We start from the raw sequence: 9,265 nt of genomic DNA, 5'->3' as shown, positions 1-9,265 counted from the left end.
TTTTTTTCAACTTGTTGATAATTTATGCTTATTTGTGAACTTAAGATTTGTATAAGATTTAGATATAGTGGAGATTTTATTAACTTTAGATATTAATATATATTATAAACAATGAATTTTAAACATATGGTAAGCCTATTAATAATTAATTCGTCTTCGAATACTTGAGTTTGCATTTACAGAGTTTGAAAATAACAATATCCTTGATAAAAACTCATTGGAATATTGATATATATTTGCTTTTACGGATCAAATAGAAATTGAAAACCAAGAATCATCAACAAATAACTAAGAACGTCATTAAAGTATCTGACGTTTATTAAGTTTTAAGACTTATTTTTGTTTTCAACTTTCCACTTACGTACATTTTAAATAACCAGCTATATTTTTCTTAAAATTATTCGCAGTCTATATTTATAAACTACTAATCTTTTTAAATACATGCAAATAGAATTATTTGAGCCGGCTTGGTTGGCGCAGTGGTAAAGACGACAGAACGGTCGACCTATTGTTGCGATACTCGAATCCTGCGAGTCCACAAAGCTAATTGGAATCTTGCTAGGGCATGATCGTAAATGTGTGTTTGTAATTGTTTAAAATTTGTGATTGTCATGGGCAAGTGTGTAAAATCCGACAAGGAAAATGATCCCAGTCACGCCAGTAACCAGGCTGGGTAAGACCGGATGTCTTCTGGGATGGTTTTCTAAAGTTGATCACTCGCCAGTCAGTAGGCTTAATACTGAGGAACGTGGTTCGGAGTCCACGTTAAACTTTAGGCTCAGTCCAGATTCCATAGTTGGAAAAAGGAGACTTTAAAATATATTAAAAAAAAAAAAATATATATATATATATATATATATATATATATATATATATATATATATATATATATATATATATGTATATATATATATATATATATATATATATATGTGTATATATATATATATATATATATATATATATATATATATATATATATATTTATTTATTTCGCTTTTTTCATTTTATTATTGTTTCTTTTTTCAACTTGTTCATTATTTTGCTCATTTGTGAACTTGAGATCTGTATAAGATTTAGATATAGTGGAGATTTTATTAGCTTTAGTAGTTTAGTCACGCCAGTAACCAGGCTAGGTAAGACTGGATTACCTATGGGATCATTTCTGAATTGATCCCACGTTAAAAAGTAGGTCCAGTCCAGATAAATCCATAATTGGTAAAAGGAGACTTTAAAATAGGAAAAAAATCCCCCTTGTGCGTTATTTATTCTCAGAAAAAAATTTAAACACACTCACAAAGGTATTGTTAAATTATCAAAAAAGTAATTCGAATTTTAAGGAAACGATATTTCTCAAATATCTACTCAATATCAAATTCCAATAATAGTAATAATAAACCCAAAGTCGATACAATAATTTTAATTTAAAATGCTGTACAAAAAAATAGTAATTGTAGACCTGCTCTCAATTCTTCCACGATCTCTAGATTGAAGTTCTATTAAGGTGTTTATTTTCAAACAGATTTTAGGCATCTCAGAATTCATTACTTCTTTTTGGATTTTTCATTTGCGTATCGTTTTTATTATTTAATTTAAATTTGATTAATTTTGAAACGTCTCTAACGCCAATCAACAATTTGGGCTTTAAGTAAACATTTAAAAATAATAAATATAATTACTGGGTATATCTGTCCAATGCTTTAAATTTTGTCCTAGTGTATCGATATATATCTGAAAGAAATATCGATGTTTCCAAAGTTTATTAGATTGAAGATAAAAACATAATTAGTTCTAAAAAAATATCGAGTTGCTGGAAAAACGAATTGAAAAATTACAACTGTTTTTTAGGTTTATTAGTAAACAGCAAAAAGGTCACCTTGAAAAAATATCGGTATTTTCTAGATTTGTTATGCTGAAGAGCAAAAAAGAAATTAATATGTTATTAGTTATAAAAATATCGGCCAAAAATATGGATATCATTTTTTTTAAATATCTATATATCGATATTTTTCTTACAACCCTATAATGAAATGTCAATCATATGTGATTATATATAAACATTGATTGTTATTAAGTGCTAATAAATGTTCCAGTGCCAAACTCGGCAAAAACAAAACTATGTATTGAAAAAACACAATACCCAGTTTATGTGAAAGTTTTACAAGTTGGCCTTGCAAATATTCTTCAAACACCCCAGTGAGATTACACTAATTTCTATTAAGAAAAAGAAAAATATAAATATAAATATTCAGTCATGAATTATATCAGATTACTGAACAAATTTGGCTCTGAGGGAAATTTAAAATTTAACTGGAAGAAATGTATACAAAATTTTATTTTATATTTGGTGCAAGAATACTAAAAATGTCCACTATTTTGTTAAGATTAATTGAACATACTGTTTAGTAGGTCAGTATCTTTAATCTACCAAAAAAGATTTTAAAAAATTTAATTTAAAAGGCAATCGAAGCATATTACCATCGAAAGAGAAACATTGTACTTGAGCATTCCAAATTTTATCTAAGAAAACAAGATGATAAAACTTTTGATACTTATTAGTTCTTCACAAATATTAGAAAACTGTTCCTTAAATTCAAGAATAATTAAAATTATTGTTTCAGACAAAATTAGACTAGCCATTATCAATGAATGATTACGAGAACACTTTAGCTGTTTAAGAATCATAGCATTAGAGTAAACAAGGCAATTGGATATTGTAAAGCAATAAAAGCATCCAAAGCTTAATTTCAATCTTGTCAGTCTTATCGTCTTTTTGAAAAGAAAAAGGACCCTGGAAACTGTAATATAAATACAAACGTACCAGAACGAATGGTACTAATCAGAACCCTGTGAACGAAAAGAAAGAGTAAAAGAGCATGAATTTTTAAACGTAGTTCTTACAAGCGCGAAATCAATAATTTTAAAGTTGTGGAAGAAGCACTGATACAAATAAGAATTGAAAGTTCTAAGTGCTTCAACCGAACTAGTGAATGTACTAATATGAATAGGAAAAAAAAATATTTGCCAAATTTAAAAACAATATTTTACTAAAACGTTAGTTGTGATTGTACGAATAGATAAGAATAAATTAATTTAATAACGCATCTGTCGTTTATCCTAGCAGTGAGCAATAGAGAATATGAAAAACCACTTTCATTTGGATTCACAAAAAGCCAAAAAAAATTCTGTCAAGTGTTCATGCTAAAAGTGAGAAAATAAACAAATTGCTGGATTATAACAGTTCTAGTACAAATATTATTATGTTTTCCCTAAAGGAGTGAGTTATATAAAAATAAGTTCACAATAGACATATAAAACAGAGAGGAATTTTTAGACTATTAAAAAGTCTATTGTTTCTTAATATTGTATTAAAGATATGAAATCTTCTTAATAAAGTGTAAAAATATATAGATTATCCTATTTCCATATTAATATAAAAAATACAAATGCTACATTCAGTAGTTTTTTTAATGAACCGTACCCAAAAAGTGCATCTGAGTGCCATCTATGACACGGATTATGTACTTAAACCTAAACTTTAAAAGTATCTAATATTATCATTTAAAGCTGTGAATGTAAACTGTTTAAGATCACAAATTATCTTTTAAGAGTTTAAAACTGCATTATAACTTAGATATTCGTTAGAGGTTTTTTTTATTTCAGTGTCAAATATTGTAGTTTCCTTTTATATAACTTTTACTTTGGGCTAATATTGTAAGATTAAAAAAACGTATTTTTTTAAAATACAGATTATCATTTAACTTTAATATAATCTTCAACAATTTGAAGGTGTCAGTGATGCTAATAAGCATTTCGCGCTTTGTGTAAAAATTCAACGATATAACTACTAATATATTATTTTTAATATTGTTAATTTTATCATGGAATTAATATTTACGTCATCAAATATTTGTCGTTGAGTAAGAACTGAAAACCATGTAAGTATTGTTGTAATTTATATTTTACTTGCATTTGTATATATTATTAATTGTTGTTAATAACAACCAAATTTACGGTAAAAGTTAAATGCAACATTGTACAATTTAATTTAAAAAACTTCTTTAAGCTATTCTCCAACTGTTACTGAGGTATTTTCAACCTTCCATTATAGTTAAAATTTCAACTTTCTGTTAAGATCTAACAGAAAATGCTCTCGAGCAATATATTTAACGTGTCAAGTGAGGATTAGAAAACACATTAAAAATGTTTGGACATATTCATTGCATCAGAAGAAAAATATTTTATTTTAGCATTAGATGCATTATGAAAAATGTTAGTCATATATTGGAAAAAAACACATCTGAAAATTGTAGAATATAGTGCAATTATACGAAAATGAATGAACCAAATCAAATAGCCATAGAGATGTATTCGTAACACTTCGTAAACTTATTTATTACTGATGTCAAATCAGTTATGTTAAGGTTAAGGAAAAAAGACCTAGATTCAAATTTGAATGTTCTTGATCAACAAGTTCCATTGAAATAGTGAGTATGTCTACTACAAATATGAATATTGGTGAAAAATATGTGTTTCGTTCAATAAAATATTTTATCACAGTGTTGATGGCATCAGGAGAATTATTTATTAGTTGAATTAGATGCATTATTAAAAATGTTTGTCACCAATTAGAAAAAGAAAACGAGCCTGAAATAATAAATAAAATGCAGTTGTACCAAGATGAATGAAACAAATTGGATCCCTACAAAAAAGATGATCAAGATATCAAATCGTAATGTTTTCTGTAGATAGAGCCCTTCTGATAATATGAAGGTTGTAGGAAAGAAAGCAGTGGTAAAAAGCGGCCTTAATTCAAGTGCAACAACATATGAACAAATTAATAGTACATTTGTGATTCACCCCATTTTCCAAGGAGCAATAGAGAAGGTGAAAAAGTAATTTTGGTTTCATGAAAATACACATTCTGGACAAGTTTTGGTGCTAAGTTTGGAAGAATTAATGAACATATGCCCAAACATTATTAGGAATTTGTTGAAGGACTAAATTGTGGAAAAAGTTCACAATAGATAAATAAAATTGAAACGAATTTTTAAAAAGTCTCTTATGTCTAATGATAAGGAGTATATAATATAGACGCTATATATTAGTGTGGGTACTGTGAATAACATCGCTTACAAAATGAAGAATAGTACGTTAGATTCACCCAAGAAAACCTATTTGCATACAAAGTGGGTGGCGGATCTTAATCATCTTGATATTCACTGTATTTGAGACCAAATATATGAAATGTATAAGAACAGTGAGTACACAAACAATTTTATCAATATTAACATAATTTAATAAAAGTATACATAAAAGAGTAGGGACATGTAGCTTTTTGACAGATGTAAGACATACTTTCATACCCTCTTACAGGGCATAGGGTTTAAATGGTGTAAATATAACCTTCGGAGAGGTTTAATGGAACTTCCAGACGTTCCCTTAAAAATAATTTAATTTTTAAAGGATATTCAATTTTCAATAAGACCAAGGAATATAAACTATTTGAATTTGTGTATCATGATGAAATTTGAATATATCCAAATGGTTCATTGTGGCACTCTTGGCAAGACAGTAACAAAAAAAGTGTAAAGACAACAAAAATTGATGGAAAAAGGTAAAAGTTACAATAGTATTCGATTAGGTTGGTCATTATATTTATTAATAATTAATTGCAGATATATGGCTGGTCAAGAAGGATATTCCATCAAAAACTCTTTGGATATGTGGAAGGAAGAATTCGATAAGACATACAGAGGAAGTAATTGATAAATGGTGGAATCGTGAACATGTTTTAGACAGAAGATTAGAAATTAACAGTTTAGTGATTGAATACGACAGTGAGTGAAAGTGACTGAAGGAAGCTTCCAGGATATGTGATAATGCTGTGCAATGCTGGAAATTTCTGAGACACAGTGATGAGAGTGAAAACAACTAAAGGTATGCACATAATTAATTGATTGGATATAACTGTAGAAAATGGTATTGTAGGGCGTGAAAGATTTGTGTGCACAAATATGATTGTAATTGTTCAAAATTAAACATGAGCATTAGGTTAGAACGTATGAGGAGAAAATGAATACTACCTGCTTTGTAGATATGATAAATGCATTAGACAGAATTCAGTGATTAATTTTATGAAGAATGGTGTACAAAGATAGTAGCAGAAGAAATAAAATATACAGTCATACCAAGCTGACTTGAGAAGTAAACACACCATCGAAGAAAAGAAGAAGTAAACGTAAAAAGGTAAATATGCTCTCGAATGAAAGTAAAATACCTTTTTTAAAATATACAATTGTCAATTAGGTGGATTAGGCCTCCATGGGGATACCACTACATAAATAAATTCACCTAGAAATTCTTGACGTGGAAAGTAGTTCAATGGTTAAATGTAAACAAAACAAATCTAACCTACAAACTATTATACCTGTGTTCTTTATTGTAGTTTTAAGTCATTCGATAATATATGTATTAGATGTACTATAATGTTAAAATAAATTATATTTGATAACATTTTTGTTCAATTATTTTGTTTAGATTAGAATTTTCTTGCATGTCAAAGTCAAACTGAGCTATAACTGAACTAAAACTCAGAAATGGTCGGGCAACATTGCAACGTTTCGACGTCACAAATATTCAGGAGGCATTACTAAAAAAATATATTAAAATAGACTGTAGATAATATGAATTCGTCTTAATAATGTGTAAAATTATATGAATTTGTTCTTTTACTGCGTGGAAATAAAAAGGTATTTAAAAAATAAATTAAACAATTAATAATTAAATTTAACAATAAGATGGCAATTCTTAATTATTTAGATTAGCAGCACCCAAAAATGCATTTGAGAGCCATCTATGAATCAAATTGTGCACTATATTTATGATACCTATTCAAGCCCATAAGCAACCGCTGATTCACAGCTTGTGAATGTGTGGTTACCTATCCGTAAAAGATTATTCGCTGCTTAAACACTAATATTTATCACTAATTTGATGTTAAAATCAGCTCACTACAGAAATTTACAAATACTAACGAAAGGTTTATTTTATATAGAAAACTTAGTTGTGATTTTATCGTAATGATAAATACAGGTGTATTTAGTAAATTATAGTTGTGAATGGCTAACTAAGCAATATTTTTTTTAAATATATTTTATATTAAAGTCTCCTTTTACCAACTATGGGTTCATCTGAAAACTGGGCTTAAAAGTTTGACGTGGGCTGCGAACCACGGTTCTCAACATTAAGCCTACCGACTGGCGAGTGACCAAAGTTTAAATCATCAAATTAGTTAGAAATCATCCCAGAAGACAATCCGGGGTCTTACCCAACCTGGTTACTGGCGTGACTGGGTCGTCGGATTTTTACACTCTTGCCTAGAACATTCACAAATTTGAAACAATCACAAACATAAATTTACGCAACCATGCCCCAACAGGATTCGAACCCGCGGCTATCGCACCAATACCCACCCACCGTCACATCGCCTTTACCACTGCGCCACCAAGCCGGCTAAGCAATATTCTGTTTTATAGCTATAAAATTTGTAATGATTTACTATTCATGGATTATTTATTCTTTAGAAGAAGATGGTTGAAGGATTTTGTAAAATCTTAATGAAACTTGTGACTAATTTATTTTATTATCCAAGAAACAATGGACGGAGTGAAGAAGAATTTTAAATTGCCAAAAAAAATCTAGTCAATTTTCTCTCCTCATTTTATAATAATATCAGAATATATTAAATGCTTTATTGGAGCTATTACCATCTCAAATTATTTTTCCAAATAATAAAATTATTTAAGTTTTTTTTTCATATTCTGCCAACGAGGGTTTATCTGGACTGGACCTATTGTTGAACGTGGGCTCCAAACCACGATCCTCGGCATTAAACCTACCGACTGGCGAGTGACGACCAACTTGGAAATCATCCCAGAAGACATCCGGTCTTACCCAGCCTGGTTACTGGCATCACTGGGATCATATTCCTTATCAGATTTTGCACTCTTACCTAGGATAATCACAAATATTAAACACAATCACAAAAAACATAACGACCATGCCGCAGCAGGATTCGAAGCCGCGGCTATCGCAACAACAGGTGAACCGTCCTGTCGCCTTTACCACTGCGCCAATCAAGCTGGAATTTAAGTTTTTGTGTATGTGCCATTGAGACATTTTCTTTAGTAATAAGTTTTTATTTCGCAGAAACATATGACATTTTAGATCATCTTGATGTTTTTGTTTCCTATTAAAAAATATATGCAGTATAATAAAAAATTGACATTATTATTGGTTAGTTATCATTTTTATAGTAGTTAGTATACATCCAACAAAATTTCTACAGGAATTTTTTTTTTATTAATTACATCTTATATTAGATATGTTTAGTACAATCTTAATTTACAAATTAATTTAAATAACATTAATAAAGAAGCAAGGCGAGTACGGGATTAATACATCAGTATGTATTTCCCAAATTAAAATAAAACTAAACTACTTAAGCTAAAGTTAAGAATACACTGATACAATATACCAGTTCAATTGGTTTGGTTCGCTTTAATCTTTCCTACGTGTTGTCCAGTAGTTTTATTGTAGCGATAATTATTGGTAATTAATTGTAGAACTTTGTTTTGGTTGTGTTGGATTACTAGTTGGTTTGATGTTCAGTGCTACCCCAAATTTGCATCCCATAGGTCCAAATGGGCTTTATGATTGACTGATTACTGGATGTTTACCAATTTAAAATTTGTTATCGAGACGTATGTCGAGGTATTCGAAGTATATAGATGATTCTGCTTGAGGAATTGGACATCCGTCAAGTGTTATAATTAGGTTTTTGTCATTTCGCCGCAACGCAAAATAAGATGAACATATTTGGAGCTATTAAGTTGTATATTCCAGTCTATTATCTATTCTTGGTATTGATGATATTTCACCTGAATTGTTGAAAGAGCTGCCACGAAAAGCAATCATCACGTTGACATGCATAGGTTTGTTTGAGACTGAAACATGTTCCGGAATATTTTAAGGTTTCTCAAATATTTATTCTTAAAAATCCTGACAAATAGGCAAAACAAGTAGGATCTTACAGGCCTATTTTACTGCTACCTACTATAACAAAATTATTTAAGAAACTGCTATTAAAATGTATTAAACAATTTATAGAAATGCCAGATTTCCAGTTTGTATTTCAAAATCACCAATCGACCAAGTGCACAGAGTAACAGCGGTTGTTGAAATTAATTTATTTCGAAGCAAA

The 9,265-nt window shown here is 29.3% G+C and overlaps 2 long non-coding RNA genes across 3 annotated transcripts; both read left to right on the top strand.

The window, feature by feature from the left end:
* The first annotated feature begins 2,045 nt into the window (after positions 1 to 2,045).
* Positions 2,046 to 3,454, top strand: LOC143197276 (uncharacterized). Its single transcript, XR_013005970.1, has 2 exons — positions 2,046 to 2,409; positions 2,622 to 3,454. It is a non-coding gene; the product is annotated as an uncharacterized LOC143197276 (long non-coding RNA).
* A 1,983-nt stretch (positions 3,455 to 5,437) lies between these two features.
* Positions 5,438 to 6,516, top strand: LOC143197275 (uncharacterized). Of its 2 annotated transcripts, none has more exons than XR_013005969.1 (4): positions 5,438 to 5,617; positions 5,679 to 5,940; positions 6,098 to 6,249; positions 6,310 to 6,516. It is a non-coding gene; the product is annotated as an uncharacterized LOC143197275 (long non-coding RNA). The 2 variants fall into 2 exon arrangements; XR_013005968.1 differs by having other exon boundaries at positions 5,992 to 6,249.
* The last annotated feature ends 2,749 nt before the right edge of the window (positions 6,517 to 9,265 follow it).

Source organism: Rhynchophorus ferrugineus, unplaced genomic scaffold (assembly GCF_030347505.1).
Source record: "Rhynchophorus ferrugineus isolate W39M unplaced genomic scaffold, kcgeb_rfMv2 rfM5, whole genome shotgun sequence".
Taxonomy (NCBI): domain Eukaryota; kingdom Metazoa; phylum Arthropoda; class Insecta; order Coleoptera; family Curculionidae; genus Rhynchophorus; species Rhynchophorus ferrugineus.
This window is presented reverse-complemented; position numbering and strand designations above follow the sequence as displayed.